The sequence below is a fragment of the Marmota monax genome, unplaced genomic scaffold (assembly GCF_021218885.2).
Source record: "Marmota monax isolate L192 unplaced genomic scaffold, Marmota_monax_Labrador192_F-V1.1 WCK01_AAM20220418_F8-fsc00082, whole genome shotgun sequence".
Lineage (NCBI taxonomy): Eukaryota > Metazoa > Chordata > Mammalia > Rodentia > Sciuridae > Marmota > Marmota monax.
Genome location: NW_026695207.1, coordinates 8,435,603 through 8,457,765, shown reverse-complemented (window position 1 = coordinate 8,457,765; position 22,163 = coordinate 8,435,603). Strand labels below are relative to the sequence as shown.

The 22,163-nt window shown below is 38.7% G+C and overlaps 1 long non-coding RNA gene across 1 annotated transcript in view; it reads right to left on the bottom strand.

Annotated features, from left to right (window-relative positions):
• Positions 1-20,715, bottom strand: part of LOC131423655 (uncharacterized) — a 39,006-nt gene extending 18,291 nt beyond the window's left edge. Inside the window, exon 1 of the long non-coding RNA XR_009225512.1 lies at positions 20,600-20,715. This is a non-coding gene — a long non-coding RNA (uncharacterized LOC131423655). The remainder of the gene's footprint in view (positions 1-20,599) is intronic.
• Between the last annotated feature and the right edge of the window lie 1,448 nt (positions 20,716-22,163).

The following is a 22,163-nucleotide window of genomic DNA, read 5'->3' as shown; positions in this document are numbered from 1 at the left end:
AGCAATAGATAAAGTACAATTAAATTTTCCAATTAATTATTTAGGAGTTCTATTATCCTCAACCATGGTCCGTCCACCAAAAATTCAAATACGAGTAGATCAACTCAAATCACTTAATGACTTTCAAAAGTTATTAGGAGACATAAATTGGATAAGGCCTTATTTAGGTATACCAACAGGAGAGTTGGGACCTTTATTTGATATCCTAAAAGGTCCATCAGATCCAAATTCACCCCGAATGTTAACGCCTGAAGCAAGAAAGGCATTAAAAATCATTGAAACATATATGGAAAATATGCATTTGGATAGAATTGATATAAGTTTGCCTTTATTATTTATTGTACTACCAACAAAAAATATTCCTACAGGAGTATTTTGGCAAGAAGGTCCATTATTATGGATACATTTATCTTATTCTCCTAAAACTATTCTTACTAGGTATCCTGAGGCTGTAGGACAATTAATACTCAAAGGAATAAAAGCAGCAAAGGGAGTGTTTGGAATTTCTCCCAATAAAATTATTACTCCATATACTATGAATCAAATTGATGAGTTAGCTAATGAGTTAAATACTTGGGCAATAATCATGTGCAAATCTAATGTTTCATTTGATAACCACTTACCATCTAATCCTTTATTGTCTTTTTGGTCATTGCATCCTGTAATTTTTCCAAAAATGACAAGAAAAACACCTATCATAAATGCTCCAAATATATTCACTGATGGGTCAAATAATGGTACAGCAGCAGTAGTTACCCCTGATCAAACTTTTACATTTTTAGTACCCAAACAATCAGCTCAAAAGGTAGAGCTTAATGCAGTTTTACAAGCTTTTGTGATGTTTAAAGATTCTGTATTTAATTTATTTTCTGATAGTCAGTATGTAGTTAATGCTATAGTATCTCTTGAAGATGCTGGTAGGATTTCCCCTTCTTCTACTGTTTTCTCTTTGCTTTCCACTATACAAACTCTAATCTGGGACAGAAAAGATCCATTCTTTATAGGACATATCAGGGCACATACAGGATTGCCTGGAGCCCTTAGTTTGGGCAATGATTTAGCAGATAAAACTACACATGACATACATATTTTCTCTACACTAGAAGAAGCTATAAATTTTCATAAAAAGTTCCATGTCAATGCTAATACTTTACAAAAGCATTTTAAAATAACTAAGGAACAAGCTAGACAAATAATAAAACAATGTCAAAATTGTGTGACCTTTTTACCACAAGTTAATCTTGGAGTCAATCCTAGAGGATTGATACCTAACCATATTTGGCAGATGGACGTCACACACTTGCCAGAATTTGGAAAATTAAAATATTTGCATGTTACAGTTGATACTTCTTCTGGATTTTTGATGGGCTCCCTTCATGCCGGAGAAAAAACTAAAGATGTTATAGCTCATTGCTTACAAAATTTTGCCACTGTGGGTGTTCCAAAACAGTTAAAAACAGATAATGCCCCTGGTTATACTTCTACCTCTTTTAAACAATTTTGCTCAACATTTGGCATTACTCATATAACAGGAATCCCATACAATCCACAGGGACAAGGCATAGTTGAAAGAGCTCATCAAACTATTAAAATGTACTTATTAAAGCAAAAAGAAGGAATTGGGAAGGGGTATATATTCCCCAAAGATAAACTTAAAATAACCCTTTTTACTCTAAACTTTTTAAATTTGGATTCATCAGGACTTAGTGCTGCAGAAAGGCATATGTGTCCAAAAAATGTACATAAGCCCAAGGTACTTTGGAAGGATATTCTAACAGGACAATGGAAAGGTCCTGACCCAGTAATTGTCTGGAGTCGGGGGTCTGTTTGTGTGTTTCCACAGGGAGAACAGCAGCCGATTTGGATTCCAGAGAGATTAACCAAGGTCCTGACCCAGTGATTGTCTGGAGTCGGGGGTCTGTTTATGTGTTTCCACAGGGAGAACAGCAGCCGATTTGGATTCCAGAAAGATTAACTAAAGCGATTTCTACAGACCAAAAAGAAGATGATTTGGCTCAAATCCATAACAACTGATATCCAAAACTCCAGTTTGGCTATTCTTACATCTGCAACAGAACCAGGATGCTTTTTTCAATATCTATTTTATTATTGCCCTTTGCCATATCATGAAGTTCTATTTTGTTTTTTGAGCTCATACAGACCTAGGTTAATGTTTTGCTGATCAGTTCTATTTTTTGACTATAGAGTTTTTAAGCATTGCAATGGAGATTTCACCTGTAAAAAGTTATAAGGCCTTTACTATAATGTTATGTGTTGTATGTATTATATTATGTGTGCACACTTGTGTTTTGTGTTATATGTTTGAATGTACGTATGTCCATATATCATATATGATGAGCGCTCATGATAAAATGGATCCAAATATTTTTTTTTTCTCGTGATTTATATGGTTTAATTTAAATTGGGTAAACAACTGTTGAGGATTGTTTTAATATGTAAACAAAAAAGAAGGTTAACAGATCTGTTTGTTTACTTTCACCTTTCCTTTTCATTATATTTAATAATTCTCTTAAAGACAATGTAAATTGTTAAGAAAATTGTTTTCTTTTAGTGCCTTCTGGAATGTTACATAATTTTTTCTTTAGCCATTATTGCCAGAATTCCTGTCTTCATCCCAGTGCTGGTGAAGTCAAAGATAAAACCAATCTACAGCTTCTACAATAGCCATCACTGAACTGCTTGCAGAACTTGCCTGGACACATTGTGAGCTCACCTGTATGCATTGTGAACTATCTGTTGGTGCAGCGACTTATGGTAGTGTTGGGGTATTTTTGCTGATGATGTCACCGGTGGTACAATTTTTCAAAGGAGCCCTCAATTGGCTTAATGTCATGGCATTTTGCATCCTCCTCTACTAGTGATGGTCTAAAATTTGGGGGCCAACAGAGGTGAGGCAAAGAACCTCACCCCCCCACAGGTGCAAAGGCCTATCCACAAGTATGGCTGTATGCTGGACCGGTAGTCAGTGACGGGTATGATCCAATTGCAGTGGTACCAACCTAAGACAGGAGGCTGACGCCTAGAGGTCAGTTCATCCGATGACGGGTAAGGACCATATGTTGAATTGGACTGCCTAACAGGCACGGTCCCTAAGCCACATGCTTGTTGTTTAAACAGAGAGGGGGAGATGTTGAGAGCCACAGCCAAAGGGGCCCCAGCAAACTTCCAGCTGCCAGCAAACTTCCAGCTGCTGGCTGATGATTGGCTCACAGCGGCCCCAGCAACATCTAGCTGATTGGCTCCTCGGCCCCAGCAACATCTAGCTGATTGGCTCCTCTGCGGTGATGCTCATTGGACTGTTTCCCTGCCCTTTCAGACCACGGAGCTGCTCATTGGGGGACTTTTTTGGCTCCACCCACGTGACCCAGCCAATCGGCCTCAAGAGCAGGAGGATTGTGGGAGGTGGAGAGAAGCTTGTGTGGGAGAGTGAGGCTTGGGGAAAGCCGGTGGTGGCAGTTGAGGCTCTGAGGGTTTTTCCTGAGAGACTATTTTGTTTGTCGTGTGTGGTTCTAAAAATAAAGTTAGTTTCTTTTGACAAGTGGCTCCTGATTGTGCCCAGCCAGACTGCGGCAACTAATTTGGGTTAAGGCTCTCATAACCCATCATTTCACCTTTAAACTTTCTTACATTGTCTCACACATGAGCATATCCAAACCAATTATATGGTATTAAGGCCACAGTGCATCTATTATTTTAAATGCTGCAGTATGGATATTATATTAATATTAAAGGCCACAGGGTAGCTAATATATTTTATTAACTTTGGATACTATAGGATGGATATCATATAAATATCAAAGGCCACAGGGCAACTATTGCATCAGTTTCAGATGTTCCAATATGAATATCATATTAGAATTAAACACTCCAGATCAATAATTATGTACTATTAGATACTCAAGTATAGATATCATGTTAGCATTAAAGTCAACATGGCAGTTTATTGATTTTAATACTATCCTATAAATATCTTATTAGTTTAATGGCCACAAAGCTAACATTATATTAGTTTCAGGTGATACAATATCATATTAATACTATAGGACCTATTTACCAGTTTTATATGAAGCACCTGTTTATCAGTTTTAGATTTATAATATGGATATTAAATGAATATTAAATTTCATAAGAAACTTATTAAATTGGTTTCACAGGTTATAGGAATGATGTAACATTAATATTAAAGGCCACAGGACATCTATTACATCAGTTTTGGAGGCTATAATATTAGTATCAAAAGCTACAGGGGAGCTATTAGTTTAACATGCTTTAGCATGGATGTGACTTAGTATTAAATTCTATTGCACAGCTACTTACTTGTTTTAGATATTATAGTTTGCATCTATTAGTAATAAAGACCTCTGATATCAGTTTCTTTTGCTATAATATGTAAATCATATTAATATTAAAGGCAACAGAACGGTTATTTAATCAGTTTTCCATGCTATAGTATGAATAACATACCAGTAATAAAGGCCACAAGACAGCTATTGTATTAAATTTAGAGGTCACAGTATGAATATTATGATATTAAAATCTAGAGGGTAGCTATCATATTAGTTTTGGATGCTACACTATCAATATTAACGGACACAAGGAAGTTATTACATTAGTTTTACATGGTATATTATAAATATTATATTAGCACTAAAGGCCACAGAGCAGTTATTACTTTAGTTTTAAAGAGCACAATATGTTTATCATATTACATATCATATTAAAGGGCCCAGGCAGCTACTATATTAAGTTGAGGAGCTACAGTATGGATAGCATATTAGTATTAAAGTCCACAAGGTATCTATTATACTAGTTTTAAATCCAACAGTATGGATATAATATTTGTCATAAGGACACAGGATATATGTAATATTAATTTAAGATGCTATATTTATAGATATAATATTAATATTTAAAGCCAGAAATCATCTATTATGTAATATATGCTATTATATGGATATTATAGTAAGATTAAAAGACACAAATCATCTATTATGTTAGCTTGAGTTGCAGTAGCATGGATATCATATTAGTATTTAAAGCTACAGTGCCACTATTTTTTAGTATTAGATATACTGTAGCACAGATATCATATTAATATAAAAGCCACTGGGAAGCTATTATATTAATTTTGATGCTATACTATAAAAATTGTAATAGTTTTAAAGTTACAGGGCAGCTACTATATTACTTTTAGATGATAAATTAGCTATTATATCAGTTTCAGAGGCTACAGTACAAATATCATGTTAGTATAAAAGTGAACAGGTTAGATATTACATTGGCATTAAATGTCATAGGGAAGCTACTAAATTAGTTCAATATGCTATAATATTGACATTGCATTGATATGGAAGACCACAATTCAGCTATTGTATCAGCTTTAAATACTGTAGTATGAATACCTATTAACATTAAAGGCCACAGGGCACTATTATTCTAGTTTTAGAAGCTTTGGTAAGGATATTATATGGCTATTATAGATTACAGGCAGCCTTTTCATCAGATTTAGATCAACAGTATATTTTATTAATATTAAAGTTTTATATTCTGTTATAATTATTGTATTACTATGAAATTCTACAAGGCTGCTATATTATCAGTTTTTGGTGCTATAGTATGTATGCACTATCAGTATTAAAACATCACTTGACAGCTATTACATTAATTTCAGAGGCCACAGTTTTTATCTCAATATTAAAGGCTACCAGGTAGCTATTATGTTAGTTTTAGATGCTACAATATGGATATTATGTTTATATTACAGGTCACAGAGCAGCTATTATATTAGTTTTTGGAAGGTATAGTATGGACATCTTTAATATTAAACACAACAGGCACCTATTAGTCTTAGGTACTATAACATGGATATCATTAGTATTAAAGACCACAGGGAAGCTATTATAATATTTTCTAGGTACCATAGTGCATATCATATTACTCTTGAAGGCCAAAAGGAAGCTATTTTATTCATTTTAGAGTCTACAGTATGAATATAATATTAGAATAAAAGGCTACATGGAGACTATAATGATGCTACATATGGATAAAATTAGTATTAAAAGGCTACAGGACAGCTATTCTGTTAGTTTCAGAGGACAAAGTATTGATATTATACTAAAGTCAAAGGCTACAGGTCAGCTATTATATTAGTATTAGATGCCATAGTATGGCTATCATATGACATTTATAGGCCATAGGGCACCTATTTTATTACTTTTAGATGCCATAATATGGATATTAGTAGTAAAGACCAAAATTCAGATATTATATTGAATTTATGTGCTATAGTATGGCTATTATAAAGGTATTAAAAACCACAGGGCAGCTGCTATAGTACTTTAGGATGCTATAGTATGCATATTACATTAATATTAAAAACCAAAGTCAGCTACTGTTACTTTTAGATTGCATATAGTAGATATCATATTATCATGAAAAGACACAAAACAGCTCTTATATTAAGTTTATGTGCTTCTCTGTGGAGATTTTATTATTACTGCAATTCACTGGGCAGATAGTATATTAGTCTTAGATGCTATAATCTGGATATTACATTATAATATCAATAGTATGGGTAAATATTAAAGGCCACAGGGAAGATATTATTATATTAGCATTAGATGCTACAATATGGATATCATGTTGGTATGAAGTCCACAGGACAGCTAATATATTACTATAAAATACTATAGAATGGACATAACATCAGTATTAAAGGCTACAGTAGAGCTATCATATTTATTTTACATGGTATACTAGGATATTATATTCATATTAAATTCCACGGGGAATCAATTATATTAGTTTGTCATGCTATAGTATTGATACCACATTGATGTTAAATGTCACTTTCCTGCTACAATATTAGCTTTAGATTCTAGAATAAGGATATTACATTAGTAATTGCCACAGGGAAGATATTTTATCAATTTTATAATAGATGGATATCATGTAAGTATTTGAAGTCACAAGGTAGCATTTATATCACTTACATTTTATAGTATTGATTTTATACTAGTATTAAAGTCCACAGGGCAGTTATTATATCACTTTTTGATGCAACAGTATGGGTAAATATTAATATTAAAGGCCAAAGGATTAGGGTTAGCGCCCATGGATATAATCCCCAGTACCATCCCCCAAAAAAGATTAAACTATTCTAAAGTAAAACCTTAGGACATGGTTATATTTTCTCAAACTTGTTTAATTATTCATACAGTTAATTACTAGTAACTGACACTCTTAGCTGTATTTTATTATGAACATTTATAACACAAAAATCAAATAGTTCAAACTAATATAAAATTCAAAGTATGTGGGCTGGGGTTGTAGCTCAGTGGTAGAGCACTCACCTAGCATGTGTGAAGTGGTAGGTTTCAGCCTGAGCACCACATAAAAATAAATAAATGAAAATGAAAGCATTGTGTCCAACTACAACTAAAAAAAACTTTTAAAAAATTCAAAGTATGTGCCTCTTTTACATATTTCATGTTGAAGTAATAACATATGTTAACTTATTATATTTTTATGCTGTCACTAGATTCTAGGTTTTCCTTCTTAAAACATGATCACTACAGGGGAAAAAAATGACATTTTAGAGATTCTATTTCAACTCATGGTTTAACTTTCCCTAAAGAATGACTTTATTTTTAAAAAAAGTCCTAATACAAATTGACTCAGTGTGACTGAATCACTTATCCCAAAGAATCCTTGTCTATATTTTATTTCTATATATACTTTTTTGCAGCAATATAATCAAATATTTGTCACTGGGACAAATAGTGAAAGAATGTCTATCTCCTCCAAGACCTCTACAGAAAGTGGTGAGCCAAGAGAAGCAGAGGTGTCAACTCAGTCCAGGAGTGATATTAGATGCTTCTGTGTTGTGGGAAAACACTCTAACTTTTAGAAATCACAAGGAGCTATGGATGCCCAAACTCTTGCATGAGTCTAAATCTAGTTGAAACTCTAAGTAATTTTATTGTCACTAGCTCATCATGAAGCTAATGACAACTAAAGGATCTATGGGGCTAGGGATGTAGCTAAGTGGTAGAAAGATTTCCTAGCATGCAAGAGGCCCTAGGACCAACCCCCAGAACCACAAAAGGAAAAAAAAAAGAATTTGTGTCTTATTTGTGTAATCAAATAGAAAATGAATAATCATTCCTCTTAAGGAGACATGTTGGACCTAAAACACTTGAGACTCTCAGAATCAAAATACTCTCCTTATAGTGTATTGCATACCTAGACCATCATGAACGGTGGTGTCACATCATAAAGCATGTTCACATTAAGAATACCATCAAAACAACACAAAAGGCTTTATTGACTGTTGGTAAGAAAAATGAACATAATATAGCTTAGGAAATTATTAACACAACATTAGGATAACATTAGGATAAAATGTAATCACGGCATTTCCCACATGAAATAACCCTAAATACTAATAAATACCTAATTTCTAAAGAAAGTCAAATTTCTGAAATCAAAAGCAAATTGATACATTTTTAAATAATGTTTTGAACAGAGGCAAAACACTTAAAGAGTTCTTCCACAAGAATTCCTGACAACATAAAGTATCATGCTCATTAGAAGGCCCATCCCTTTGTATGCAAGGAATAAGAGAACTTTCTGATGAATGTAGAACTGTAATAGGACATATGGACATGCTTTCTAAATTTTAAAGAAGAAAAAGTATCTTTTTTAAAAAAACCTTATTTTTAGTAAATGTATCTGAATTACAAAAAAGCAGCTACTGACTTGTCTCTTACATTTTGTAATGATTTGCATCTCTGGAAATTTCATCTATAGTGGTTATAAATATCATGAAATATCAATAGTTGACATTAAAAATATCATCATCCCTCTTCTCTTTTAAAACTGATTTGAAATTTTCTTAGAATAATTTCATATGAATTTGGAAGAGGCACTGTGGTGTGTGTGTGTGTGTGTGTGTGTGTGTATATATATATATATATATATATGGAAATACATGACCTTTTTAAAAAAAAAAACTTTATTTTTAGTTGTAGTTGGACACAGTACCTTTGTTTTATTTACTTATTTTTATGTGGTGCCAAGGATCGGACCCAGGTCCTCGCATGTGGAAGGTGACTGCTCTACTACTGAGCCACAACCCCAGCCCCAATACATGATCTTTTTAAAGCATACCTCTCATGCTTGAGTCCTGTCAAAGACATCTTTGTGTGTATGGTCCTGGGATGGACTCCATGGCCTCTCACATGCCAGGCAAGTGCTCTGCCACTGAGCTACACATCCAGTCTCCAAAGATACCTTAATAAGTGGAAATTAATTAAAATCATTTGATTATGAGCATTTTCAAACAATATAATTCTCTCAAACAAAACAATTCTCTCAATCAAAAACAAAGTAAGCTAAAAGTAATTTTTAAAACATTCCTTATAAAAAATAGAAGTTCACAGAATTAAAAATTCTATAAAAGGCTAGATTTGTGGTGCAAAGGCAGATCGTTTGTCTGGCATGTGTTAGGCCCTGGGTTCAATCCTCAGCACCACATATAAATAAATAAAATAAAAAGATCCACTGACAACTTAAAAATATTTTTTAAAATTCTGTAGAAAACTGAAAGAATATTAATCAAGAATTGAATTGGAAAAACCTACTGCCCAGAACTGGAGACCTGGAGGCTATAGGGAATTACATTACAAAATAAGTCTAAAATAAGAAAATGAATCAATTAGCATACAAAACCTTGGACTGGTACTTAGACTCCTCCCAAGGGATGGGATCCTGGGATCATCAGGGTTCAAGGCTGACTGTCATCTGCCCTTTAACAAATTCTGATTTTATTTCAAATGTTCATGATCTATAGAGAAAGGTGCCTTTTCTAAAGTTATTTTATGGTATATCAAATTCTGATATAGTCAAGATAATTCATCCAATGCAGGATGTCAGTGTTTATACAACGAACGTTATTTGTACACCATTACAAATATACTGCCAATTAGCACAGCAGCCAGGGAGTTGCTCATCCTAGACCAGCAGGAACAGAGTCTGGAAGAGGTGGAGGGAAAGTCAGGAGGACGAGGGGGCCTGGAAGATGGGCGGGGTCTGGAGAAGAGGCAGGGTCTTAAAGAGGAGGAGGATTGGGCTGGAGTTATGGCTCCGTGGTAGATCACTTGCCTAGCATGTTGAGGCTAGGGTTCAAACCTTAGCACCACATAAAAATAAATAAACAAAATAAAGACATTGTGTCCATGTGCAAAACAAAAATGAAAAAAAGAGAGAGAGGAAGGTGAGGTCTGCAAGAGGAGCAGGACAGGAAGAAGGGAAAGATCTGGAGGAGAGAAAGGGTCTGAAGGAGAAGGAGAATGAATCACAAGGGGGCAGGGCTTGGCAGATGGATGGGACCTGAGGTAGGGACAGGCCATAGAACATGATTAGGACCTAGAGGAGAGGCAGGGTAGGAAGGAGGGGGAAGGTGGTTCAGGAGGACAGGCAGGGCCGAAGAATATGGGTGGGGTCTGTAGAAGTCGCAGGGTCTGGAGGGGGAGGCCTTAGCAAGAGGGTCCTGGAGGGGTGGCTTTTTGCTAATTAAACTTTCCACCAAAATAAAAATGTGTGGCAGTGGTAGCTCAGTGGTACAGTGCTTGCCTAGCATGTGTGAGGCACTGGGTTTGATCCTCAGCACCACATAAAAATAAATAAAATAAATGTATTGTGCCCTTCTACAACTAAAAAAAAAAATTAAACTAAACTAAGCAAAGATTAAAGAAAAAATGTGGTTCATTATTAAAAATACAGGGGATGTATTTTTAATAAATTCTGGCTTTGTTAGAAGTAATATATTTAAACTTAAGCGGCTCAGAAGGCTGAGACAGAAGGATCTTGAGTTCAAAACCAGTCTCAGCAAAAGCAAGGCACGAAGCAATGCACTGAAACCCTGTCTCTATAATACAAAATGGGCTGCCCCACACCAGGTATCTCCCTCAGGCTGCTCTTAGGAGAACGGAACCCCAGATGTCCCTACAGACACAACCCATGAGGCTCCCCAGACCAGGAGTCTTCCTCAGACCACTCTGAAGAAAAGAGAACCCTGGGCGTCCCTAGAGACGTGACCCAAGAGAGTCCCCACACTGGCGTCTCCTCCAGACTGCTCTGAGAAGGTAACCCCAGGCCTACCTCGAGACATGATCTTTGAGGGTCCCCAACCCTGGCAACTCCCTCAGGAAACCCTGGAAGCCCTAGAAACATGCCACATGAGAGTCCCCAAGATAGGCATCCCCCTCAGGCTGTTCTGAGGACAAAGGAACCCCAGGCATTCCTAGAGCCATGCACGAAGTCTCTAAGCCAAGAGTCCCCTGAGGCTGCTCTGAGGAGAAGGGAGCTCTGGGAGTCCCTGGAGGCATGACCCACGAGGGTCCCCAACCTGGGTGTCTCTCTCAATCTGCTCTGAGAAGGGAGCTCTGCCCCTCTCTGTGAAGTGACCCAATATTCCAGTGAGCTGGGGCTCTCCCGGGTTGGTCCTGAGTGGGAAGCCAGCTTTCCTCACTCTCAGGGAGGTAGCATTAAAGATAGCGGTTAGGCCCCACCCCTTCTTGACCACACCCCTCACAGCTCAGAGGCGGGGACTCTCCCAGCTCCCTGGTGAATGTCAGCACCTTCTTCCACCCTCAGCAGTTACTGAATAAAATCTGTTCCCACTGCTGTAACTAGATCTGGCTGTGGCACCATGAAGAGTGGAATCTCAGGAGAGAAGAAATGGAATCCAGGAGACCCCCTCCCTGCACTCCACCAGGCCAAGGGCTGCAGCAGGCTGAGCCAGGTGGGCAGAGGCACAGAGGGAGGCTTCCACAGGGAGTCTAGACCCTCACTCAGGCACCCTAGGGCAGAGACCACCACAAAGGCTTCTGGGACATGTAGTCTTTGAGACAGTGACTTAGCCAGGGTCTGCCCCATTTTAGAATCAGGAATTTTTTTAAAAAATCTGTTAATTCCCAGCCCAGGGTGACCACTGTAGGAGGGTAGAAGAACCTGAGCTCAGACCAAATTCCCAGTAGCCTCTGAGAGCATTCTAGGTCGTTCAGTCTGTCCTGCCTGTCCAGCTCTCACCATAGATGCCTCTTGGAGCTGCAGGCTACACAGATTCAGGGTTCTCAGGGATTCTAGACAATGTAGTCTGGTGCTCTGCTCACACAGTCTTTGCCCTTCAGGACAATGGAAGCTGTGTGCCATGTGCTGGACCAGGCACCCTGGAGGACCCTGACAGTGGACTCTGGTGTTCTACCCATGCAGCCCTCACCCCAAAAGCCTAGAGTCTACAAGTAGCACATTTACCCTGCTACCCTCAGGATTTTGGGAAGTGCAGTCTTGTATTCTACAATGCAGCAGAGCTGCAGAGGTCTCTGTGAGCTGCAGGCTACTCAGGCACCCCTAGTGATTCTGAACACTGTAGTCTGGCATTCTGGCCATTCAGCCCTCACTCCAGAAGCCTACGGGCGCTTCAAGTAGCACATTCACCCTCATACACCCACCCAGAATTCTGGGAAGTGTAATCCAGTCTCTATAATGCAGCCCCCACCCCCTGCAGAGGTTTCTAGAAACTGCAGGCTACACAGTCACTCAGGCATCCCTAGGGATTTTGGACAGTTTAGTCTGGTGTTCTGCCAATGCAGCCATCACTACAGTGGATTCTGGGAGCTGCAAGCCCCCAAGGATCATGGGTATTATAGCCTGGTGCTATGATCAACTCTACAGTGACTACTTAGAGCTCAGAGCCCCCAGGAATTCTGAGTATGGTTGTCAGTTCTACTCAGTCAGCCCTGACCGCAGAGGTCTCTGAGAGCTGTAGGCCATTGATTATTCTGGGTTGTGCAGTCCATCTTACCTAAGTGGACTTCACCATCAAAGCTCTGGGATCTGTGTAGCACAAGCCTGCCTAGACACCCCTGGGAGTCTGTGTAGTGCAATACAAAGCTTGCCTGGCAGTACTCAAAAGGTAGGTGTCTGGGAGCTGCAGACCCCCAGGGATTCTGGGTAGCATAGTCCTGTCTTCTGCCTCCATAGCCATCACTGTGGAAGCCTCTGAGAGTTCCAGGCTACATGAACATGGGCACCTCCAAGAATTCGAGGTAGTGTAGTTCAGCTCCCTACCCTGAAGCCCTCACTATTGCAGATCCTGGAACTGTGATTCCCCCCTGAGGATTCTGGATAAAGGTAGTCCAGTGTTTTGCCTACATGCCCTTACTGCAAGGGCCATGACACCTGAAGACCACATGCTTGCCTTGGTACTGAAGACCTCACTGTGGAAGCCTCCTGGAATTGCAGGCAGCACATTCACCAGTGTGTCCCCAGGAATTGTAGGTAGTGTAGTCTGACCTGCATAATGCACAGCTGTCACTTGGGAGGCCTCTGGGAGTTGCAGGCTGCATACTCACCTGGGAAACACACCTCACCAAGGATTCTGGATACTGTAGTTAAGCTCTCAGTCCAACAGTCCTCACAACAGAGGATCCTGACAGCTGCTGACACAGAGATTTGTTGATAATATAGTCCTGTGTTTTTCCTACTTACTTCAGAAAATTCTGAAACTCAAATTCCCCCTTAGGATTGTGAGTAATGCAGTTCAATAGTTTGCCCACTCACCACAGGGGATTCTGGGAGCTGCAGTCCCTGACAGTTCTGGATAATGCAGTCTAGGGTTTGCCTGCACAGTCCTGCTGAGGATCACAGGAGCTGAAGACCCCATGCTTTCCCTGGTACCCTAGAGATTCTAGGTAGTGTGTTCTACCAATACAACTGTCACTACGGAAACCTCTGGGACTTACAGGGTTACAGGGTATGTAGGCATTCCCAGAAGTTCTGAGCATTGAAGTCTGGTATTCTGCCCTTACAATTCTCACCCCCAGAGGCTCTTGGGCAAAGCAGGCACCCAAAAGTAATTGGTAGCATAGTTTGATTTTTTGTCAGTACAGTCCTCTCTGCAGAGGTCTCTGCAAGCTGCAGGTCCCCAAGAATTATGGGTAGTACATTTTGTCATTTGACCCATGCTGCCCTCACTTCAGAATGCTCTGGTAACTGCAATGATGATTCTGTAGTTACCCAGGATTCAGGGTAGTGCAATCCATCATAATCCTTACATCTCTCACCCTAGAGGCTCCTGAGAGCTTCTTACTGCATTTTCATGAGCCCTTACCCACAGGCCCCAGTGAGACTCCAGACACTGGGCCCTCCCTGCACCACCTTGAGGGGGCATTTGTGTCCTTAGACACTCAAGCCACACAAAATACATTGACATACCATGATAATGGGCAGCCAAAGCCTCAGTAAGAAATACTGTTGTTGTTGTGGGGCTGGGGATGTGGCTCAAGCGGTAGTGCGCTCGCCTGGCATGTGTGGGGTGCTGGGTTTGATCCTCAGCACCACATAAAAATAAATAAAGATGTTTTGCCACCAAAAACTAAAAAATAAATATTAAAAAAAGAAATACTGTTGTAAAATAAGTTCTGCTGAAATATTACCTGAGAAAGTAAGGAACATGGCAGAACTTCCTTCTCAGCACACCAGGCAGTGCACAAGAAGCTTCTTCCTCATGTTTTCCTCAGTCATCCTGAATCCACAGTGGAGTCTCCATGGGTAGGTGCCAAGGAGAAGGAAGCTCTGGTCCTCACCATAGATATATCCACCAGGCATACCCAGGCCATGGTATCTTTCTAGGTGTGTCCCCAGGATTAAAAAAAATACCACTGGTCTACACCTTAGATACAGCCCCTAGGAGTCCCTAGATGTGGCATCTCTCAGGTGGATCCCCAGGAGAAGGAAGTTTGATTAGGGCACAGAACACAGCCCCCAAATGCAGTTGATCAGAGAAAGTTGTTCTGAGTGCCCCCTGCTGGCCACTGTAGACAGTGCAGGATGCTGGGTGTTCACTCTTCAGAGCTGCACCCCCTTGTGCTAGGCATAGTGAAGCTCTAAAATTCATAGTTCTGACTGTTCCAGGTCATGATTTTGGAAATAAAAAAGAAATAGAGCCTACGATCCTATGTCTTGATCAGAATGGATGGAGATAGCAAGCAGCAAAATACATGGCCCATAGACAAAATTTCATTGATTTCAGCAATCATGAAGAGGAAACAGTGAAATTTATAAACTGGAATAAGAAAAATTTTAAAACATTAATATTTAAAATAGACACCCCAAATTAAAGTACTTTCATGTAAGTCTTAAAGTACAATCATTCTTTTAGAAAATCTTGAAATGTTTAGAAAGAAATCAAATGAAATATAAATAAGTGCAGATATACTTTGTTCAGGTCTCAATATAATTAAGATGAAATTATCTCAAACCTGAACTGAAGATTCAGTGCATTCCAGAAATTCCCAACAAACTGTTTTTAAACCTAGACTAGACAGCACTGACTGCAAAAGGACACACTTCAAGAAGCCACACATATGGGCGCCAGTACCTATCAAAATATTCTCTAGACTTGCATTTAAAATGGGAAACTGTAAAACTCTAGAAGATGTGCATGACCACATGTTTCATGATGAGGTTCTAAATACAGCCCCACCCCAAAAAAAATCCATGAAAGCTGGGGATGTGGCTCAGTGGTTAAGCACCCCTGGGTTCAATCCCTGCTACCAAATAAACAAACAATAACAACAACAAATCCATGAAAGAAAAACCTGATAATGTGGACTGTATTAAACTGCTCTGTAAAAAAAAATCATATTAAGGAAATAAAAAGACAAGTCAAAGACCGGGGGAATCTTTGGAAGGTATATGTCTAAAACAAACTTGTGCACAAAATATAGTAAGACACTCAACAATAAGACAACATAGTGGGTAAAGATCTGAACATACAATGCACAAGAAAGATACAAGATGGCAAAGAAGCATAGAAATGACTCTTAGTATCACCTGTCATGAGGAAAGCACAAACCCCAAGATGCACTGCACAACTATTAAGCTGCTAAGGTCTTTACTAAAGTGTAGTATCAACCATGAGGATGATGAGCAGCCACAAGAACTCTTGTGCATTGCTGGTAGAGCACACAACAGCTCACCACTATCAAAAAAAACTGGCCATTTTCCCCAAAGTTAAACCTTGTGTCAACACATGATCCTAAAAATATAGACAACTGCCTCAAAAATGTGTATCTAGATAACAGCACGCCATTACATATAGTAGTTCTATTCACAATGCCCCAATACCTTAAGCAATCAGGATGTGCTTCAATGGGTGAACAAATAGCATAACTGCTATGAATCCATGCCATGGAGGCCCTGGTGTCTCTGAGCTCCCTCCAGTCTCTAGTCTGGTCTGGACCCTGGACTGCCTTTACCTTTGCACACCTCACAGAGGGAAAAGTGAATTCTGAATAGAAACACCTGTATATGCAGCTGATAAACTCAGGCTCAGTATGCAGTTGCTGCCTATGGAAAGAGATTAAAAAGTTCTGTATGGGGTGGTAAACTCAGAAAAATGCAAGCACAACAATCCAGGCCTGCATCTTTGTCAATAGGAGCTTCCTGGGAACAACAGGCAAACATGGAGGCAACTCCAGGATCCCCACAGAACCACATCTAGGGGAGAACCTGGAGGAAGCTGCCATTAGGGCCCCTGTGACCCACCTCTGATTAGCTTAAAGGACATTATGCTACATCTTCATACCCCCATCCCAATTTTAATTTCATCTCTTTCCTCAGGTTGCAAATGCACCCTGAGCTTGGATTCTATTGATTGATTAGCTTGTTTAGTGTTGCAGAGAGTTGTGCCACTACCTAGTCCTGATGCATAACCTCAGAAATTCACTGTTCTGGTTATTCAACATATGTTTGCATATTTTAGCTAAATAGAGGCCATCATCCCATGTTTTGAGCCATCATAATCTTTATCTTTATACCCTAATCTTTATCTTTATATCCTACAGCTACCACCCACTTAATCCCAATCAGTGGATAATTAGGTTAATGCTTTCATTAGGTTTCACTGATGTAGGTTAATGCTCTCAGGATCCAGTCATTACACATCTAAACTTTCTCTCATTGGCTCACATATGAGTTTTTTAAAGGACAACTCATATCTAAACCACAATATCTATGGATACCATAAGAACATGAAAGGACACAGGGCAGCTATTATAATAGCCTTAGGTGCTACACTATGGATATCATATTAGTATTAAAGATCATAGGGAGATACTACTTTGTTTTAGATGTTATAGTATGTATATTATATTTGGATTAGAGACCACAGGGCAGCTATTATATTAGTTTTTGATGCCATATTGTGAATATTATTTTAGTATTAGAGGCCATGATGTAGACATTATATTAATATGGAAGCTGTTTTATTAGTGCTCAAGTCCACTCTATGGATACTATATTTGTATCAGAGGCCACATGTGGACACAATAACATCAAAGGCTACTATGGATAATACATTAGCATTAGAGGCTGCACATGGACAACATGTTAGCATTATCACTCCACCATAAAAGTATTATGACACTGCCACATCCAGGAAGGTGGCACATACCCTCTGGTGATCATTAGGACCAAGCACAAAATGCTTCAACTCAGTGGTGTATGGCCACCCCCTGACATTCCTGAGAAATGGATGAAATTCAGTACTATATCTAGATTACTCAAGGCCATGATTTTGGAAATTCAAACTAAAATGAAACCCAGTATCCTTGTTTTTTTAAGAAATGGTGATTGAACAAGTTATTCAAACCATATTGAGTGAAATGAATGTAGACAAAAACAGAAACTCCTACAAAAATTAACTCATAATAGTCCATAACAAAAATTGGTAAAACTAAAAGAAATCTGGAAAGAAATAAGAAAATCTATGTGATCTTAGATTTAGTGATGGTAGTGTATATTTGTTTCTGGTACAAGGGACTGTACTGTGCAGGGCCTCACACATGCTATACAAACTTTCTAATACTGAGCTACTTCCCCAGTCCTTGATGATGAGTTTTAACTCAAAATACCAAATACCAACTGACTGAAAAAAAAAAATACCAATAACATGGACTTTATAAAGTTCAATTTTTACAAAGTGCACTGTTGCAGGCCAACAATCCCAATTACTCAAAAGGCTGGGGCAGGAAGATTGAAAACTTGAGCCCAGCCTAGGAAAATTTTTAAAGGATGGGATATAGCTCAATGGTAGAGCACTTGCCTAGTTTATGCGAGGTCTGGGGTTCAATCCCCAGCACTACACACACATACACACACACACACACATTTTTTTCCTACTCTGTAAAACATGGCAAATAGTTATACAAAATGATGTTCAGCATCCCATATCATCAGGGAATCATAAATTAAAACAATAGTGAGGTAGTATGGCACAGCTATTAGAACTGCTGATCTCTAAGAAACAGCAGTGCACCAACAGCTGCAGGACGTGATACCAGCAGTCTCAGGCATTACTAGAAGAACATATGGCATGGCCACTTTGGAAGATGATGTGCCAGTTCTTCCCAAAGCAGAAAAATCCAATCTATGACCCAACAGTGTCCCTATAAATTATCTTCATTTAGAGAAATCCTTTGAAAAACTATGTCAAAACAAAACTAGCATGTAATTATGCATAGCAGCTCTATGATGCTGATCACATCATAAATAAGAACGTCCTCCCATAGCTGAATGCATAACCAACACAGAATATAAAGGAATGAACTACCACCCTACACAGAGACATAGATAAATCCTACCTGGTATACTGCTAAGTGAAATAAGCCAGGCTGAAGAGACTACATACTGTATGGCTTATCTTTTATGACATTCTAGAAAAGACCAAATTACAGAGGAAGAGTTGTGCAGGATGAAGCCCAGGAATCTCCCAGCACGGGAGTCTCCATCTACATGGAGTTGGGGTGTACCACCCTTCCTGTGGTTTTTCTCATGACCATCCTCCATCCTGAAGCTGTCCTAGTGCCCACCAAAAGTCCTTATTAAAGCACAAGCCCCTCCTAGGCCCACAGGAGATTCTGCAGGGCTTAGGAGCTCTGTGCAAATAACCAAGGTAAAAGAATCAATATTAGAACAAAAGATGTTCCTAACACCTCAGTCACTCAGCAAATATGAAGATTTTAGGAGTGCTGAACCAGGAACTGGGTGCAGAGGCTGAATGTGTATTTCTTATTGTGTCACAGTCCATAAGCTGGAGCAATAATGAATTATTGCTCATAATGGAACAATGAAATAATTATATGGCAGAAACTGGGAGCTAGATGGGGTGAGAAGTTACGATAAACAAGGGGTGAAGGCAGAGGGATCTATGTCATAAGGGGTCAAAATCCACTGACTGCAGATCAGTATACACTCACATTTTGCTTAATACATTCACAGATGGTTCCACATAAACATAGTTATAACTAGGGGATATAAAAAGATTAGAATACACATACACTTCTTTGCATTGTCAGTTGTGTGTATAAAGATGCAAGATGAAATTTTTTATAGACTTTTTAAAGACCTTTATTTTATTTGTTTATTTTTATGTGGTGCTGAGGATCGAACCCAGTGCCTCACACATGCCAGATGAGTGCACTACCACTGAGACACAACCCCAGCCCCTGCCAGATGAAAGATTTTAATATCACTCTCTAATCAAAGGATCCAGGACTCTTTAAAGAAATGGCTGATACTAAGAGTAAGACAGTAAATATATAAGTCAGGGTAATTTAAATATCAGAAAGAAAAAACTTTGGAACAAAACCAGAAAATATGTTAAAAGACAACAAGAGATAATGGAAATATCTCCAATGGAAAGAATTCCCAATGGTTAAAATAGGGATGAATTGAGCAGCAAAGTACTATTTAAAAAAAAAAGAAAAAAAAACAGCTTAAGGGGCTGGGGATGTGGCTCAAGCAGTAGCACGCCTGTCTGGCATGCGTGCAGCCTGGGTTCGATCCTCAGCACCACATACAAACAAGGATGTTGTGTCTGCCGAAAACTAAAAAATAAAAAAATATTAAAATTCTCTCTCTCTCTCTCTCTTTCCTCACTCTCTCTTTAAAAAAAACAGCTTAAGGGAACTATCCAGATGACTGGTATAAATAAATGACTGAATACACAAACAAATGAGGTTGAGTAGAAACCTCTTGTGCAGAAGAGTTCCATATAATTGAGAAAGACACAGCCATCAAGGAGGTAGAGCTAACTCTCTGATCCCTAAGTGTGGGTTCTGCACTGTAACTTCCTCCAGAAGAAGACAATGTGGATATGCAAAAAAGAGTAACTTCACACTAAGAAACCTGAAAGGCCCTTCCTCAAGCAGGTGAGCACAATCAATACTAACATTTCACCTTGAGGACATGAGATGATAGAGCTGCTTTTCATCTCAGTGACCAGCCTCCCCAGTCCAATAGCCCCAGGCTAAATATGAGATTAAACAAGGAAACATGAAAGGCACTGCCTCAGCCAGGTGAGCACAGTCAATACTAATATGACAATAAGGACAAGAGATGACAGAGCAGCTCTCCACCTCTGTGACTTGTCTCCCCCAGACCCACAGCCCCAGTTTAAATATGAAAAAAAAAACAAGGAAAATTCAATGGAGAACAATCTAAAAAATACCTGACAAGTCATCCTCAATACTGTCAAGGTCATCAGAACAAGGAAGTTCATAGAAATTGTCACCCCAAGAGAAGTCTATGGAGACATGATGACTGGATGTCATGTTGTCTCCTAGATGGGATCCTAGAACAGGAAGACACAGAACTGAGAATCCAAAGGACATATGACTTCAGTTAATTGTAACATACCAGTATTTTTTCTTCATGACAAATGGTCTAAGATGTTAACACTTTAGAGACAGCTCACCTAAGTCATAACAAGGGAAGAAACCAGGTTGAGACTACCTGGGAAATCTCTGCACTTTCTTTTCAATCTCTGTATAAAGATAAAAATAAGCCTGGCATGGTGGCACATTCCTGTAAGCCCAGCATCTTGGGGGGGCTGAGGCAGGATGATTTCAAGTTCAAATCCAGCCTCAGCAACTTAGTGAGGCCCTAAGTAACTCTGTTAGACCCTGCCTCTAAATAAAATACAAAAAAGGGCTGGGGATGTGGCTCAGTGATTACGTGCCCCTGGATTCAATCCCCAGTACCCCCACACTAAAAAAAAAAAAAATGATTAAACTACTCTAAAGTAAAACCTTAGGACATGGTTATATTTTCTCAAACACCTACTTGTTTAATTATTCATACAGTTAATTACTGGTAACTGACATTCTTAGCTAGTTCTGTATTTTATTAGGAATATTTATAACACAAAAATCAAATAGTTCAAACTCATATAAAATTGAAAGTATGTGGCTCTTTTACATATTTCATGTTGAAGTAATAACATATGTTAACTTATTATATTTTTATGCTGTCACTAGGTTCTAGGTTTGTCTTCTTAAAACTTGATCACTAGAGGGAGAAAAATGACATTTTAGAGATTCTATTTCAACTCATGGTTTAACTTTCCCTAAAGAATGACTTTATTAAAAAAAAAAAAAGTCCTAATACAAATTGACTCACTGTGACTGAATCACTTATCCCAAAGAATCCTTGTCTCTATTTTATTTCTATGCACACCTTTTAGCAGCAATATAATCAAATATTTGTCACTGGGACAAATAATCACAGAAATAGTCATCTCCTCCAACACCTCTGCAGGAAGTGGTGAGCCAAGAGAAGCAAAGGTGTCAGCTCAGTCCAGGAGTGATAATAGATGCTGTTGTGTTGTGGGAAAACACTCTACCTTTTAGAAATCACAAGGAGCTATGGATGCCCAAACTCTTGCATGAGTCTAAATCTAGTTGAAATTCTAAGTAATTTTATTGTCACTAGCTCATCATGAAGCTAATGACAACTAAAGGATCTATGGGGCTGGGGATGTAGCAAAGTGGTAGAAAGATTTCCTGGCATGCAGGAGGCCCTAGGACCAACCCCCAGAACCACAAAAGGAAAAAAAAGAATTTGTGTCTTATTTGTGTAATCAAATAGAAAATAAATAATCATTCCTCTTAAGGAAACATGTTGGACCTAAAACACTTGAGACTCTCAGAATCAAAATACTCTCCTTATAGTGTATTGCATACCTAGACCATCATGAACGGTGGTGTCACATCATAAAGCATGTTCACATTAAG